General features: G+C 44.4%; 1 protein-coding gene across 1 annotated transcript in view; it reads left to right on the top strand.

Annotated features, from left to right (window-relative positions):
- PAPSS1 (3'-phosphoadenosine 5'-phosphosulfate synthase 1) overlaps positions 1 to 15,593 on the top strand; it is a 269,730-nt gene that overhangs the window by 106,555 nt on the left and 147,582 nt on the right. The gene's annotated exons all lie outside the window — the stretch shown is intronic.

The raw sequence follows: 15,593 nt of genomic DNA on the forward strand, positions 1-15,593 counted from the left end.
TTGGGCTCCGAGAGGATTCTGTTAACCCATCATCCCATATTTAAATGTATAGAGTATTTGGTCAGATCGTATCCTATGTTATTTTTTAATGTTTTAGTTGGAGGCTTTAGTCATGCTATTTCAAAAAAGGCTTAAATCTCACACAACTACGTTTTTTAACTAATCGTGCTAAGGCTTAGGGACCTATTCACTGACAACTTGAGCATGTATGACTTGCATAATTTGAGGTCTACAGGTGTATGGCTACCTCGAGTAACTGCAAAATTAGATTGTCTGAAGTGTCAAAATTCTGCCGTCATGAGGTTAGAATATTTGTGAAATGTTACAAATGACTTGTTGCATTTCTTTTACCTTCACATTGAATGTGTACTAGCATGGAAAGGCCTCCCTTCCACCAGTGAGAACTGGGAAATAGAGGGCACTGTGCACAATCCTTTCTTTAACTCTACTTTAAAGCCAATGTCCAGTTGACTGAGGCGGTCCTTTAAGTATTGGAATGTTCACGAAAATTCTACATTTTCTCTGGAGATGTTGGGATGAAAAGTCTTGTCATTCTCAAAGAAAAGGAACAAACCATTATTCCGTAGACTTTATTATTTTTTCAACGCCATGCATATGGTTGCCAAATTATAGACCTGTAAAAACTAGAATCCAACAATTCCTTAACAATTTCTGTATTCCACACCAGATCCTAGAGGAGGCAAAGAATGCCTCTACCAGCGTAAATTGGTGCATCCCTTCATCCAAGACAATTTTCCCTTGCAGCGCAATACGAGAAAAAATTAGCCATTTTTATGCTCTTATTAATATGTTCTCTAGAGTAGAAGTATCTGTATACTCTGCATTGAAGAGAGAATATATAATAATTGTTTGGTAATTGTGAATGACAGAATTATTCACTGAGTTAGTTCCTGAGGCGGAAGCCGGGAACATACATTATAGAGCGGGTATTTTAAAACGGTTTTAACTTGTATTGTTGTTGCTGCTAAATCTCTCTGGTTGTTTTTAAATCAATACTGCTAGCCTGCACACGCGCTGAATCTTTAAAGTTACCTCGTGGGTGTCATACGCTTGGGCACCGGGGGAGAGACCGGACTTCTCCTTGGGACGGCCACCATCTTGGGGCTACAAGGAGGAGGCGGTCTAGTAGTCAGCTCCATAGGCCTAAAATGCCGATCCCTCACCGCACGCGCAGCACTTAGTTCCTGAGGCGGAAGCCGGGAACATAAGTTATAGAGCGGGTATTTTAAAACGCTTTTAACTTGTATTGTTGTTGCTGCTAAATCTCTCTGGTTGTTTTTAAATCCATCCTGAAAAAACCGACAGCAGATCCCCCTCATGCTTGCTAACTATCGGCCCATATCATTATTACCCTTGTTGGGCAAAGCACTTGAAGCATCCATAAATAAACAGCTGAGCCACTACCGTGAATCAAATGATATCTTAGACTCATCTCAATCAGGTTATCGGCCAGGCTACAGCACCGAGACTGCTATTCTAGCAGTTACGGATTCACTGAGGCTAGAAATGGATGCGGGAGGATCAGCCATTTTGGTTCTCTTAGATCTCTCCGCAGCATTTGACACGATATCCCACTCTAAGCTGTCGGAGAGATTGAGTTCCTGCGGCATACAAGATCAAGCCCTGAAATGGCTACAAAACGTCCTGGCACACAGAAATCAAACTATCATGCTAGGCCCATTTAGATCGAACAAATATGGCCTGGACAAAGGCGTCCCCCAGGGATCATGTCTCAGCCCTACTTTATTCAATCTATATATGTCCCCTTTAGCAAAAATAGCCGAATCCTGTGGGTTCGAGATTCTCATACGCGGATGATACCCAGCTCATCTTTAAAATCAATCCTAATGCAACGTCAGAACATCTACGCTTTGCAGCAGGAATGACCACTATCTCCAACTGGATGACCGAGAATCTGCTCCAGCTAAACCCAAGTAAGACCGAGATCTTATTAGTTGGGAAAGCTTCTCTTTCCTGGTCCAAGGACTGGTGGCCACAAGAGCTTGGGATGGCTCCAGTTCCAAAAAAAGTTGTGAAAAACTTGGGGTTTACACTGGATCAGGCCCTCTCGATGAAAGACCATGTAGCTACAATCACCAGCTCATGTTATTTCAGTCTGCGACTTTTACGGAAGATTCTCCCTTACCTCCCCATCAACTATCGAAGAACGCTAGTTCAGGCAATGGTGATCTGCCGCCTTGATTATGGCAACGCCATGCTCGCTGAACTTGGCCCGTCCCTGTTAAGGAAATTACTGGTCATCCAGAATACCGCGGCCCGAATGATTTTCGACCGTCCGGCAGGTACGCCTTCAACCCCTCTTATTAGCGCTCCACTGGCTCCCTATCGTGAAACGATCCCACTTTAAGACCTGTTGCCTCACGTACAATGCCTTGAACGGTACAGGTCCCAAATACCTGGCAAACAAACTAAAAAAAAAAGACCTCCACCCTTAATCTTAGATCTAACGCCATGGAACTTTTGAAAATTCCCAGAATCCGACGCTCACGTGCAGGGGCTAGGACTTTCTTGTGTCTCGCGCCACACTACTGGAATTCGCTTCCTATTGCCATTCGAAACTGTCCCTCTCTCACAATCTTCAGGAAAAAATTAAAAACATTTCTATTTCTCACTCCCTAGTATTTGTCTTGGGTCTCTCCCACCCTCCTTCCCTCTCAGTGATTAACTGAGTATAGCGCCGAGATGCCCCCGGGTGAGTCGCGCGCTCTAGAAGTACCCTTAACATAACATAACTGAGTGGGTCTGAATTTTATCGAATAGCTAACATGAGTGAAAGCTTGAGTTGTCTGGATGCTCCCGAGTAGCCATGCGCTTTAGAAATGCCTTTCAATCCCATTCCATTCACCCAGAACCTAGAGTTGAAAAACCTCCCCTTAATGCAGTTACCTATCTACAGTTGTCCGCTGTTACGACTTTTATTTTCCACTGCTGCTGCGTCTTAGAGAGTAACTGTATTCAGAATGCTGAATTCACACTAATAGATTTCTATGGGAGCCATACATTGAGTTTTCTCAGTTTCAGACCGGAAGCTCTCAAGCAACATATTTCTTTCAAATTATTAAAGGATTTTAGTCCATATATCCTTTGTGTATATCTTGTCCTTTGTGAAAAGGACCCATCTCATTAGAGCTTATCTCTTTATATGCATGGGAAATGCCCCGTTTGTCTGATATAGTACAGCACCTTCTCTGGTAGTTCAGGACGGGGTGAATAACTTCTTGAGCCTGCATCCAATTGAACCTTATAATGTTTTTCTTGTATTCCCTAATCTGGATTGTCTTTGCACCATATTGTTAGTTCTTCTGTCTCCCCATTTGCTTGGATTGACTGTTTTATGATCATTATAAGCACACTTGGTAGCCCTGGGCTGTGAACATTTTAGCGAAGGCCATTGTTGACTGTAAAGGGTGCTTTGATGGTGTTAATTACTGTAGCAGTCTACCCAAAAGGTGTGGAAGGGCTCTCCTTTTGGGGTCAAACCATAAAACCCTCTAGGTGTGTTGGTTGACAAAGCATTTTGACATTTGGTCTGTTTCCTTTGCTTTTTTCTTGTGTTCAAGGGTATTCATGAGATCTTCATTGGTCCATGCTCACTTGGATTTGTGGTCTTTGTTGTAGGTGAAATTAGTTGTTCTGTGGCTGGAGTGGATCCTTTTCTCCATTGGACCTCTACCTGGTCTCAATTACAGCTACTGGCACACTGGCTTCTGCCCAGACCCAGAAGTAGTCCACAGACTTACTTGTGTCCATGGTTTCTGAAATATGTCCTGCCATCAGGTGCATTGGGAAGGTACTTCAGGCAAATCTTTAACTATGAGAGATGCACATTTCTAGCCCTAGCAAGGGTAATGTTAAGTTAATGTTTTCGGTGTAATGTGCATCTGCCAATGTGTATGTTCCTAGAAAATTGTGATAGAAGGCATTGGTGTGTTCTTGACGGTTGTATTGTTTTTGAGACTCTGTGGTGAATTGGTCTGTCTATTTTGTACTCTGCTGCAGTCTTGCCTTGACTCTTTACAGAAACATCCTGTGTCAGACTTTGCATTTCTGTTGTCCATTTTGTCTCTGTCTTCTTCATTGATTACTTCTGTCTTGTAATCTCCACTCAGATATGTATCAGGGAACTGCTTCTGTGCCTCTGTGAAAATATTGCCTTTGATGATAGGCACGTTTTTCTGATGATTGGTTTTACTGGCTGTTTTTACTTTTAAGTAAAATCAACGAGTGATGACTTCTGTGGGCAAGCTGTTGTTGGCAATCTCTTTGCTTGAAGGCAGTTTAGACCATAGTTTTAGTCCTCTTGCAAGTGTATTTCAGCTTATGAATTTGATCAATAGAATATTGCAAATCGGGAACTAGAGAGCACTAATATGGTTCTCTTAATTAATGGACTTCTTTGGCCTGTCAATGTCGCACAACTACCACTGACTCAGAACCAACAGCACAAAAAGGAGATCTGGAAGAGCATATCATTTGGAAAGCACTACAAGTAAAACACCGCAGATCAACAACTCTATTTTGCCGCCTGCTCCGGTGTCTGCATTTTGGCAACGATTTAGCCATTTTCCTATTGGATTTTCACTTGTGCTGTGCTGAACCAGGTGTTTATTGAAAGCATTTACAATTCCAAACGAAGTTGGTAGTCTTTGAATCACTAAAATGCTATACATGCCTGGTAGGGAATAGAATCAAATGTGCTCTCCTGAGAGCTTATCGGAGGAGATTCGCTCAGTCCAGGCAGGAGCAAAGGGCCCTTTAAAAGAATAAGGTGCTACGTAAACTGTGAGAACACAAAAGAGCTCAAAGTAACTTTCTGGTGTTCAATTCAGTCAACAGGTTTTCAGCTCTTTGGTGGTCACTTATAATATACATATTTTGGTTTGTTGTGACACTAGTAGCAATTTAAGATTTTTACAGCATAAAACTATCTTGGGTCTATGCATTCTTTTATTTTTATATGTCAAGCACCGGGGCCCTTGTGTCAGTCTTTGAAATCTCCAGGATTGTTTCTGTCTTGTTCGGAGATGAAAGAATCGGCTGCTTATTAACTTTTTGTGCCTGAAAATGGTGCTTGTGTTACTTTTCAGTTAGCCTCTGCATGCCTTTATCTGTCTACAAAGATGAGGTGGCCAGAATCACATTTAAGAGAGAGCGAGAGAGAAAACCTTTAGACCGCCTCAGTGAATCCATCTCGGCTGATCGAGACAAAGTCCATACGCTGACATGATTTGAGCATAAAGCCTACCTAGTGTTATACTTATTTTATCAACTTTGGATATTCTCAATAAATGGCAGAAGTTGTAGCAAAGTAGATCGCCTTATGTATTAAACTCCGGCAAATCCCACGCCTTTTTCATTTGAATCCCTCTACCCCTCTATGTAAGTTTATTAAAGGATACGATATGTGATGAACATTATTCATCCTGAGTGTGTAGCTAGTTTGTAAGACACATACCTTGTTATCTCCAGTTGTGTTTAGTTGCTTTAGTTACTTGGAAAGATAGAAAATGTATAGTTGGATCTTAAAGTTCTAGTCCGTATTAGTGGAGCTGATGTCTTCAACTGTGTGGGTGTGTTTTTAACATTGATTACTGAGATGAGCTATTCTGAGTTTAAGTATTTTAGGCTTAATTAAAACAATTAAGCCTGAGCGTCTTAAACTGTATGTATTGTGCAAACAGGAGATATTTTGAGTGAAGGGGTGGCGTTTCTTGTGATTCTAGTATTACAAAGTCTGACCCACCTCCCCCACCCCAGAAACTCTTGAGGTGTATGCGCCAAGCCTTTAAGACCTGAGTTGAGGAATGGAGAGGACACCTGTGTCCCAGCGGTACGATTATGATTAGTGTGCATGGAAAAAGAAGCAACTTTCATTTGTTACTAGACAGCAACTCATTGTAATTAAAACGTGCATTTTACCCACTGCATACAAACACTGACCACATCACTTGCAATTTCATGTCGGTCCTGAAGTAGGTACGGGCTTGTGAAGTCCCTGTTAATGAACCTCTCGAGTTACTTGAACAGAAGATTAGTTTAGAGAAAGTAAGTGACCAAGAATGGTGGCTCCGGACTGCATTCTAGCCATATTTCTTGTATGCGCTCGTAGAACTTTTCCTTGAAACTATCCAGTGCATAGTGGCCATCAGCATCCTGTTTATGCCCAAGAATATGTATTTGTAAACCCAGTAGCCCGTCGGTTGTCTACTATTAAGGCAGGGTTAGTGAAAGTTACTGTTATTTATTCTGGAGCTATATCTTGCTTCCTCTTTGCTACCTCAGAGCATTGTATAGATCAAACTGTAGCTCCTGCATTGTGGTGTGGATAGTGGGGATCTTCCCTCATGGTTTAGTTTAACACATTCCACAACTTTAGGTCTTGAACTCCTATGGATCGGCCTCTGTATTTCAATCTCTTTGTAGTATTTTGGGTAATCTTTTATGACGTAACTGTCCAGATATCCCTTGTTTGGTTGCAATGAGGGTCAAGATGTTTCAGGCTCTTCAGTTTTTACTTCCAGTACGCTTTCAGCGAAGTACAAAAAAACTTAAAACTTCTGTTTTTTTTCCAGCAGCCGCTGAACCGTTTTCATTGCTGGGTTTATGTGGTAACACTTTCTAAGATGCATGTACTATCTAGCAGTCAGTCGTTGTCAATGCGCGGAATGCCAAGGAGATAACCCACCCTCCCGTAGATAACCACACTTTCATCAAACAGGTCAAGGAGATTATCTCCTCTAATAATGAAAAACATAACAGCCAGATTTTTCTTGGAGATTTCAACATTCATTGGAACAATTCCAGCGACTCTCTCATGAACAGTTTTAAAGCCTTCCTCCAGCAACTCATCCTTATCCAAGCCTGCAACAGACCAACCCCAGAGTAAAGGGGCCACCTTAGATTTAATCATCGCAAGAGAGAACAACATACAAATTAAATCTATCCTACCATGGGACGGGATTGACCACCATTGCATCACCTTCCTCATCTCAAAAAGGGCAACTGTCATCAAGGGCCAACCAGTGAAAGCCAAACATTGGGTCCGAGACACCCGCAATATTAACCCATTCACATTGTCGGCTTCTAATAACAACATCCTACTCCGCCTTCCTCCGTTCATGATTCTCATGACCTCACTGAACACTGCATTAATTCCATATCAAATATCCTGGCCACCCTTGCCCCAAACAACTAAAGACAATCAACCTAAAAACACAGTTTGAAATTAAGAACCATTCGAACCGCAAAATCGATCCCCGTCCTCTGACTACAAAACACTAACTAACTGTGAAGCCTTTGGTGCCTCCTTTGATGAGAAAACCATGCTGATCACCATTGAGAACCAGAACGCCATGGAACCCCTTCCTTGGAAAACCCTTCCACAGCCGGCCCCACTAGATCAGAAAGAATGCCTGAGCAAGCCTCCCCTCCTAAAAACGCCCGCTTGGTCTGTTTTTAAAACCTTTTGATAAAAATGACAACGTAAAGCTGTTGACCTTTCTGAAATACTCCAACCACTTCAACGCTCCACCTTCCCTCCAAACTACTCAACGAGGCCATTCACCTCATACTCCCATTATGAACTAGGATAATTAACGCCTCACTTACGGCTCTATTCCCGACTGCCTCAAAAGTGGCAAGGTTACTCTTCACTCCTATCCTAAAAAACGCAACTCTGACCTGTGACCTCCAAACTTTGAAATAGCTACCCTATAAGGCTAGGATCCAACTAAAAATTGTGTGTATGACCCATAACTCGCTGCACCACAATACCCTCTCTTACCTGACCCAGAAACTGACTCTTTCAAGGGGAAACAGATCTTCCAGAAACACAAGTGCGCTAGTACTTAAACCACAAAAGTTCAACAAAAAGAAAACCTAAAACAGATCCTTCTTTGGAATTGCCCCCAAAATCTGGAACTCTCTTCCTCCCAAGATCAAATGCAACCTATCCACAACCATCTTCCACAAAGAAGTAAAAATCCTACCATCCAACCAATTCCTCTCACATTGAGGACATACCTCCCTCGTCTCATGAACCACTCTTTCCTGCTGGCTTGCTGCTTCTTGTTCACACCTGCGCCCATATCCCCGATAGCATTTTCTTGTGTTTCCAGTCATCTTCACACCATTCTGACACCCATCAGACCCTGCTCATGCCAGTACCTATGACTGCCCAGGTGTTCCCATCTCCCCTCTTACCATGTGTTCTTGTAAACACTGGCCTCATGACTTGTACCATGTTTTGGTATAATGCTTATTGTTTTGTCACATCTTCATACCGTTCTGACACTCCTCGGACTCTGCTCATGCCAGTATTGATGAATGACCATGTATTCTTGTCTTTCTCGCTCTTGTAAAAACTGCACTCATGATCTATACCATCTTTTTAGGTCTCGCCTGACCCAGCGCATGAGCTGGTCTGGCGAGACTTATTGAGAGGGCTCCAAAAAGTGCTACCAGGCCAGCCTAGAGCTACAGTGCATGTGCGCGGGCGCGCGCGCTGCGCTTGACCGCAATTACTTTCACTTTCGCGGTCGCTTTGATGTTTGATCGCGATCACTTTGCGGCCGCTTGGCATAGCCAATAGGTCTCGCTTTTGGGACCTTATAAGTATTTAGTTATGCAACTGTTGCATGGCTAAACACTTATAAGGTCCCAAAGGCGAGACCTATTGGCTATGCCAATGCTTGTTGTATATTGCCTACCGTTTTTTGTACCATACTGTCTGTTATTCCTGTAAAGCGCTCTGTCACCAGACAGGGTCTTGTACACGCTATGTTAAACTCTGAAATAAATGAGGCTGCATACTCTTTATTCCACCTTTTGCATCTGTAATTTACTACCACACACTCCCTGCTCCTTTATCTCACTCTTGCAGGTTCCTGCTTTCTCCCTTTTTGACAGTTTTTTCTTCTTTCTCTTCCTTCTTTCCGCTTAGTTTTTCCCTCTCTTGCTATCGGTATATGTCTGTTAAGAAAAAATAAGTGCCGGTCCCCAAAAATGAGTGGCACCCACCAGCTCAAATTAAAGCACTGCTAGCAGTTCAATTTTTAGCGCTGATTTGGATTGAAAAAGACGTCTTGCAGGCTTTGTGCTCTGCAGATTTTCGAGGGAGACCTATTTCTGGTCTGTCCCACTATACATGAGGAATCCGTCTTTTCCCCATGAAAACAAACAAATATTTTCTCGTGACCGAAAGCTTTCCTTCGGTCTCGGCTTTAAAAAAAAAAAAAAAACTTTATTTTGCATGTAGTGCCTGGAGGTCTTATGGCTCATGTATGTAGACGCATCAGGATCAGGCAGCGTTGGCCGCCTGTTTCCTCAACGGGAGCTCTGTTTCTGTCTGTGGACGCAGGGGAGTCTTTCTCTGCCTACAAATTAATTGTTGCAGGTTCCCTTTTGGTCGCCAGGAGGATGAAGGCAAGTAACTGCTCCACTGGGACTTAACGTCTGGAACAGATATTAAACATAACACACACCGTGAAACCGCTCTGCATTGGTGCTAGAAATAGACCTCTTCATTAATATGAAGCTTCTACTATTATCACTTTGGTTACTACGACTACAGTGATGACTGTATTCATATTAATAGCTGGCAAGATGGCTCAGCGAATTGAACTCTTGAACCGGCTGTGATCTATAGTTCGCCTTTTGGAATTCCAGCATGTCTACCCATCCCTCTGAGGGAGGTGAATTGAATACCATAAAATGGGCCACAGTTAGGCTAAAAGGAGAAGTGAGATTTCAAGAACATTATAAAAACAAATTGTTAATACAAATGCAGCAAATAATATTTAAAACCAAGTACTGACTAGGATCCTAAAATCCTGTTCTTTGGTTCTCCTTTAGCCATGGCACTTTCTTCTATTTGTGATTTATTTTCTCTTAATGTACCTTTCACTTATGTGATTGCTAATCTTTAACGGCCTTCCTTTACTTCCTTCCTTTTCTTTTCGCTTTGCTTCCAGCTTCACAACTTTAATTCACTTTCGCACCCTTTCACGCTAGCTTCTTTTTATTTCTTACTTTCGGTCCATTATACATTGCACGCAGCAAAAAAGGGAGAATGTTTGCACTGATATCAGGAGGTTATGGGGGATTTATTGCTGTATTATTCTCTTATAGCTAACCGGAATTCTCAAACCTACTCCAGTAACATGAAAGCGGAGCAGTTGGTGTCTGAGCTACGAAGAAGGGAGGGTTGGACTTTCACCTGCCCACACATTCCAGGGGTTTTAAGAATACAAACTAAGGGTGCACTAAATCACAAACTCTTTGGGTGAATTCTTTGAAAATTAGAGGAAATTACGTAAACTCTCTCAAAATTCACTTGCCCGGTATCTTGAGTAAAACTGAATACTACAGATCATCTTGTGTTCAGAAGTCTCAAAGATATTACAGGATACCAATTAATGGAGAACATTTCTCTGGACAATGTTTCCTGGATGTACCAGTCCCCTGCAGGCAACAAGTATGCACATTTTCATACCCGCAAATCTTGCAAAATTCGGTAGCGTCAAATAAAAACATTGGCCCGCTTGCAATACAAACTTTCCTCCCTCCCCTGCTGAGATAACGATTCTGATTTGTCCTCCATAATATACGGCGATTCATTGCTTCCTGTGTTCCTTTGTGCTTTTTAAATGCACATAAATTGTGGGTCGATTTATTTTCTGCTTCTTGCCATTTTCTTAGAGCAGTTTATTCTGCAGTTGCTCCGGGAATGTGTAACACGTTTAACATAAGTCATACATTTGACAGCTTGTACTAGTACGTATCTTAAAATACATATAATTACAGTCTAAAATAAGAGTTTAATAGCAGTGAGTGCAATTCAGTGAATTGCAGAAGAGAGGATAATGGCAGGTGAGGGGCCCCAATGTTCCTCTTTGTTGAATATTTAAAGATTGAGAGCATGTTGAAGTAACTGTACAGGAAAGTCGTAGCCAGGCGTGCACATTGGTGGTGACCAAGGCCTCGTGTCCATCAGCAATTCATAGTTAATATTTCTTAACTGTGGGATTTTTTTTTTTTTTTTAAAGGAAGCTCTTCTATTTACAGCTTTTATATCTACATTATTCATTAAACTGGCGAGACAGCGTCCATTTATAGCCACTGTTCTTTTTGAAGCTATATCTGAGGAATGCATTATCAGCATTCTGGACACATCTGCGCGTGCTCTTGTGATTTGGAGGTCGTACAGTGCGGTTTGACCCTTGGCAGACATGTCTAGTTTATACTTTTGTTGTTCGAGGTGTATGCAAATGTAATCTTCAACCCGGCCAGAGACTTCATCAGCTTCCTTGTAGGTGGTGAATGACTGCAGTGCTTGCATCCTCCTCTTTCTCGGTTTTATTAACCAGAGTACTTTGAAGCTGGGTCTGTTTTTGAAGTCCGAATTGCACAGAGAGATGAGGGACTTGTCGTGGTTGTTATTCTGTTTCAAAGGGAAAGTTCCCCAGTGCAGTCAACCTGTTTAATTTCACATCAAAGCAGATGGAGTGTCGCGTAAGTATAATTATTGCACCTAGCGCCAACCTGTGTTCAATCACTTTGCTTCTCATTTCCTGGCCCTTCCTTTCAAGACTGGACAATAAGCTCGGGTTTATAGCCCAGTAATCGAAACCCCCAATGAGGTGAATGCTCAGACTTGGTTTGTTCCTGGCAGTGTCGCAGCATCTTGTGTGGAAAGGCTGGTCCTCGAAGTGGCCTTCAGATCTGATACTTGGCACCCTGAGAGCATTAGGTTGATCAAACAGTGCAATTTTAACCCCTCCGTGACTGTATGAAAGTAATTGATACAACTGGGATTTTTATCGACTAAAGGTTGAGGTGTTTTACTTCTTCAATTTTCAACAAAGTCCAGTCACCGTTTATAGATAGGACAGCAGCGCTGCTTTTGAATGGCGCTTCTCGCCACTTCACACTCACAGCGCGATGTATTTTACTAACAGAGAGCTGATTTCACCATAAGGCAGTGATGAGAGTGGAGATTAACATTGGGTGAGGGTTCTGTCTTAACCTTTCTGTATGCTTAAATGTGGTGCCTTGTCTCATTGGTCTCTAACTGCTTCAGATTAATCGTTTTTGTTACTGTGAATTCTGGTGTATGCAGGGGCCCTCCATCTGTTGAAGGGCCCCATGTTAGAAGGGCTCCACCCCTCCATCTGTTAGAAGGGCTCCACTCCTCCATCTGTTGGAAGGGCTCCACCCCTCCATCTGTTAGAAGGGCTCCATGTTAGAAGGGCTCCACCCCTCCATCTATTTGAAGGGCTCCATGTTAGAAGGGCTCCACCCCTCCATCTGTTTGAAGGGCTCCATGTTAGAAGGGCTCCACCCCTCCATCTGTTAGAAGGGCTCCACCCCTCCATCTGTTAGAAGGGCTCCACCCCTCCATCTGTTAGAAGGGCTCCACCCCTCCATCTGTTAGAAGGGCTCCACCCCTCCATCTGTTAGAAGGGCTCCACCCCTCCATCTGTTAGAAGGGCTCCACCCCTCCATCTGTTAGAAGGGCTCCACCCCTCCATCTGTTAGAAGGGCTCCATGTTAGAAGGGATCCACCCCTCCATCTGTTAAAGGGCTCCATGTTAGAAGGGATCCACCCCTCCATCTGTTAGAAGGGATCCACCCCTCCATCTGTTAGAAGGGATCCACCCCTCCATCTGTTAGAAGGGATCCATGTTAGCCGGGCTCCACCCCTCCATCTGTTAGAAGGGATCCACCCCTCCATCTGTTAGAAGGGATCCACCCCTCCATCTGTTAGAAGGGCTCCATGTTAGCCGGGCTCCACCCCTCCATCTGTTAGAAGGGATACACCCCTCCATCTGTTAGAAGGGCTCCATGTTAGAAGGGCTCCACCCCTGCATCTATTAGAAGGGCTCCACCCCTGCATCTGTTAGAAGGGCTCCATGTTGCTCCACCCCTCCATCTGTTAAAAGGGCTCCACCCCTCCATCTGTTAGAAGGGCTCCACCCCTCCATCTGTTAGAAGGGCTCCACCCCTCCATCTGTTAGAAGGGCTCCACCCCTCCATCTGTTAGAAGGGCTCCACCCCTCCATCTGTTAGAAGGGCTCCACCCCTCCATCTGTTTGAAGGGCTCCACCCCTCCATCTGTTTGAATGGCTCCATGTTTGAAGGGCTCCACCCCTCCATCTGTTTGAAGGGCTCCACCCCTCCATCTGTTTGAATGGCTCCATGTTTGAAGGGCTCCACCCCTCCATCTGTTAGAAGGGCTCCATGTTAGGAGGGTTCCACCCCTCCATCTGTTAGAAGGGCTCCATGTTAGAAGGGCTCCACCCCTCCATCTGTTAGAAGGGCTCCATGTTAAAAGGGCTCCACCCCTGCATCTGTTAGTAGGGCTCCACCCCTGCATCTGTTAGTAGGGCTCCACCCCTGCATCTGTTAGAAGGGCTCCATGTTAGACATGCTCCACCCTCCATCTGTTAGAAGGGCTCCACCCCTGCAACTGTTAGAAGGGCTCCACCCCTGCATCTGTTACCTGCATCTGTTAGAAGGGCTCCACCCCTGCATCTGTTAGAAGGGCTCCATGTTAGCCGGGCTCCACCCCTCCATCTGTTAGAAGGGCTCCACCCCTCCATCTGTTAGAAGGGCTCCACCCCTCCATCTGTTAGAAGGGCTCCACCCCTCCATCTGTTAGAAGGGCTCCACCCCTCCATCTGTTAGAAGGGCTCCACCCCTCCATCTGTTAGAAGGGCTCCACCCCTCCATCTGTTAGAAGGGCTCCACCCCTCCATCTGTTAGAAGGGCTCCACCCCTCCATCTGTTAGAAGGGCTCCACCCCTCCATCTGTTAGAAGGGCTCCACCCCTCCATCTGTTAGAAGGGCTCCACCCCTCCATCTGTTAGAAGGGCTCCACCCCTCCATCTGTTAGAAGGGCTCCACCCCTCCATCTGTTTGAAGGGCTCCACCCCTCCATCTGTTTGAATGGCTCCATGTTTGAAGGGCTCCACCCCTCCATCTGTTTGAATGGCTCCATGTTTGAAGGGCTCCACCCCTCCATCTGTTTGAATGGCTCCATGTTTGAAGGGCTCCACCCCTCCATCTGTTAGAAGGGCTCCATGTTAGGAGGGTTCCACCCCTCCATCTGTTAGAAGGGCTCCATGTTAGCCGGGCTCCACCCCTCCATCCGTTGGAAGGGCTCCATGTTAGAAGGGCTCCACTCCTCCATCTGTTAGAAGGGCTCCACTCCTCCATCTGTTAGAAGGGCTCCACCCCTCCATCTATTAGATGGGCTTATGACCACCTGCTGCCTCTATGGTAACGTGTGACTGCCTTAATGTTGGAGCAGACGTGATTTTTTTTTTCTTTTCAATCCGGAAGAGGACTGTGTGGGTCTTGCCACGATTGGGCTTTAATCAATAACGTATAAAGATCAGTGGTCCGTTTAAAATTACTAAGGCTCCTGATATTTGTAGCCGGAAGAACGCAACGCTTTCTCTGTCAGATCTGGGCTGTTCACAAAAACACTTCAAAAAGCAGTGAAATACAATCTGGGAACTACTTGACATAAAAGATATAAAATGAGAATGTCTTATCTGAAGTGCCTTGAAGGAAGAAATACACCATTAATGCCAACGTGATACCTAAGATTGGAACTTTGGTAAGAGGATTAAAGGGACACAAGAATGGATGCAAAACTGCAGCAAACTCACTTTTCGACACAATAAAATGCTGCCTGATAATTCCTAGGCTAAATATTGCCTATATTTGATATATGGCGAAGTTTGTGTTCACATTTAGGCTCTGAAACAGCACTATTATGAAGCCATGTTATCCATCTGTCCAGTTGTGACTTGTTCGGGATACTATAGGCCATCCAGTGGAGGACTCTCCTCCCCCACTTCAGTGTCAGCTACTCCTGTGGGTGACCTCAAAACATTAGTACTGCTTGCTGATTGAGCCTGGCTGCAGTGCTGCTTCCCTGGGGAAACTAAGGCAGCATGCCGCCTTGGCTGTGTCTGCATCTGTGTGTTCCCTGTATGTCACCATGGTCCACATGCAGCTCTGCTGAGTGCTGACTGTCAAGGAGATGAGCTGCCCGCTTCCCTTGTTCCTGTCTCATCCTCTATTCTAAGCTGCTGGCTTTGTCCGTGTCCATGAGGACGAGAGAGAAATGGCTATTGTGAAGTTGCATAAGTTCAAAGCTTGCCATGCTATCTGATCTCGTCCAGAGGCCTAAAGAAATATGATCACACCACCCCCATACTCATGGAACTCCATTGGACCCCCTGGCCAACCCACGCCATCCTCAAATCCAGCTGCTTGTGAAAGCCATCACGACCCGCACCATGCTTAACTTCCAGACAAGCTCACCATGTTTGGTGGATTGTGGTACACCGACCGCTAGACCACCACCAGAATGCAAACCAGGAAGTGTTAAAAAGAAAGAAATCAAAGCCAGTAGGCCCTTTCCTTTATGCACCATGGATCTTTAACGACATCCGCTATGTTCATCAGGACCATCCCAACACTGCTCCAATTTAGGAAAACGTTTAGGACACCCCTCCTGAAAGAACACTATACAACAT

Source organism: Triturus cristatus, chromosome 2_2 (assembly GCF_964204655.1).
Source record: "Triturus cristatus chromosome 2_2, aTriCri1.1, whole genome shotgun sequence".
NCBI lineage: Eukaryota > Metazoa > Chordata > Amphibia > Caudata > Salamandridae > Triturus > Triturus cristatus.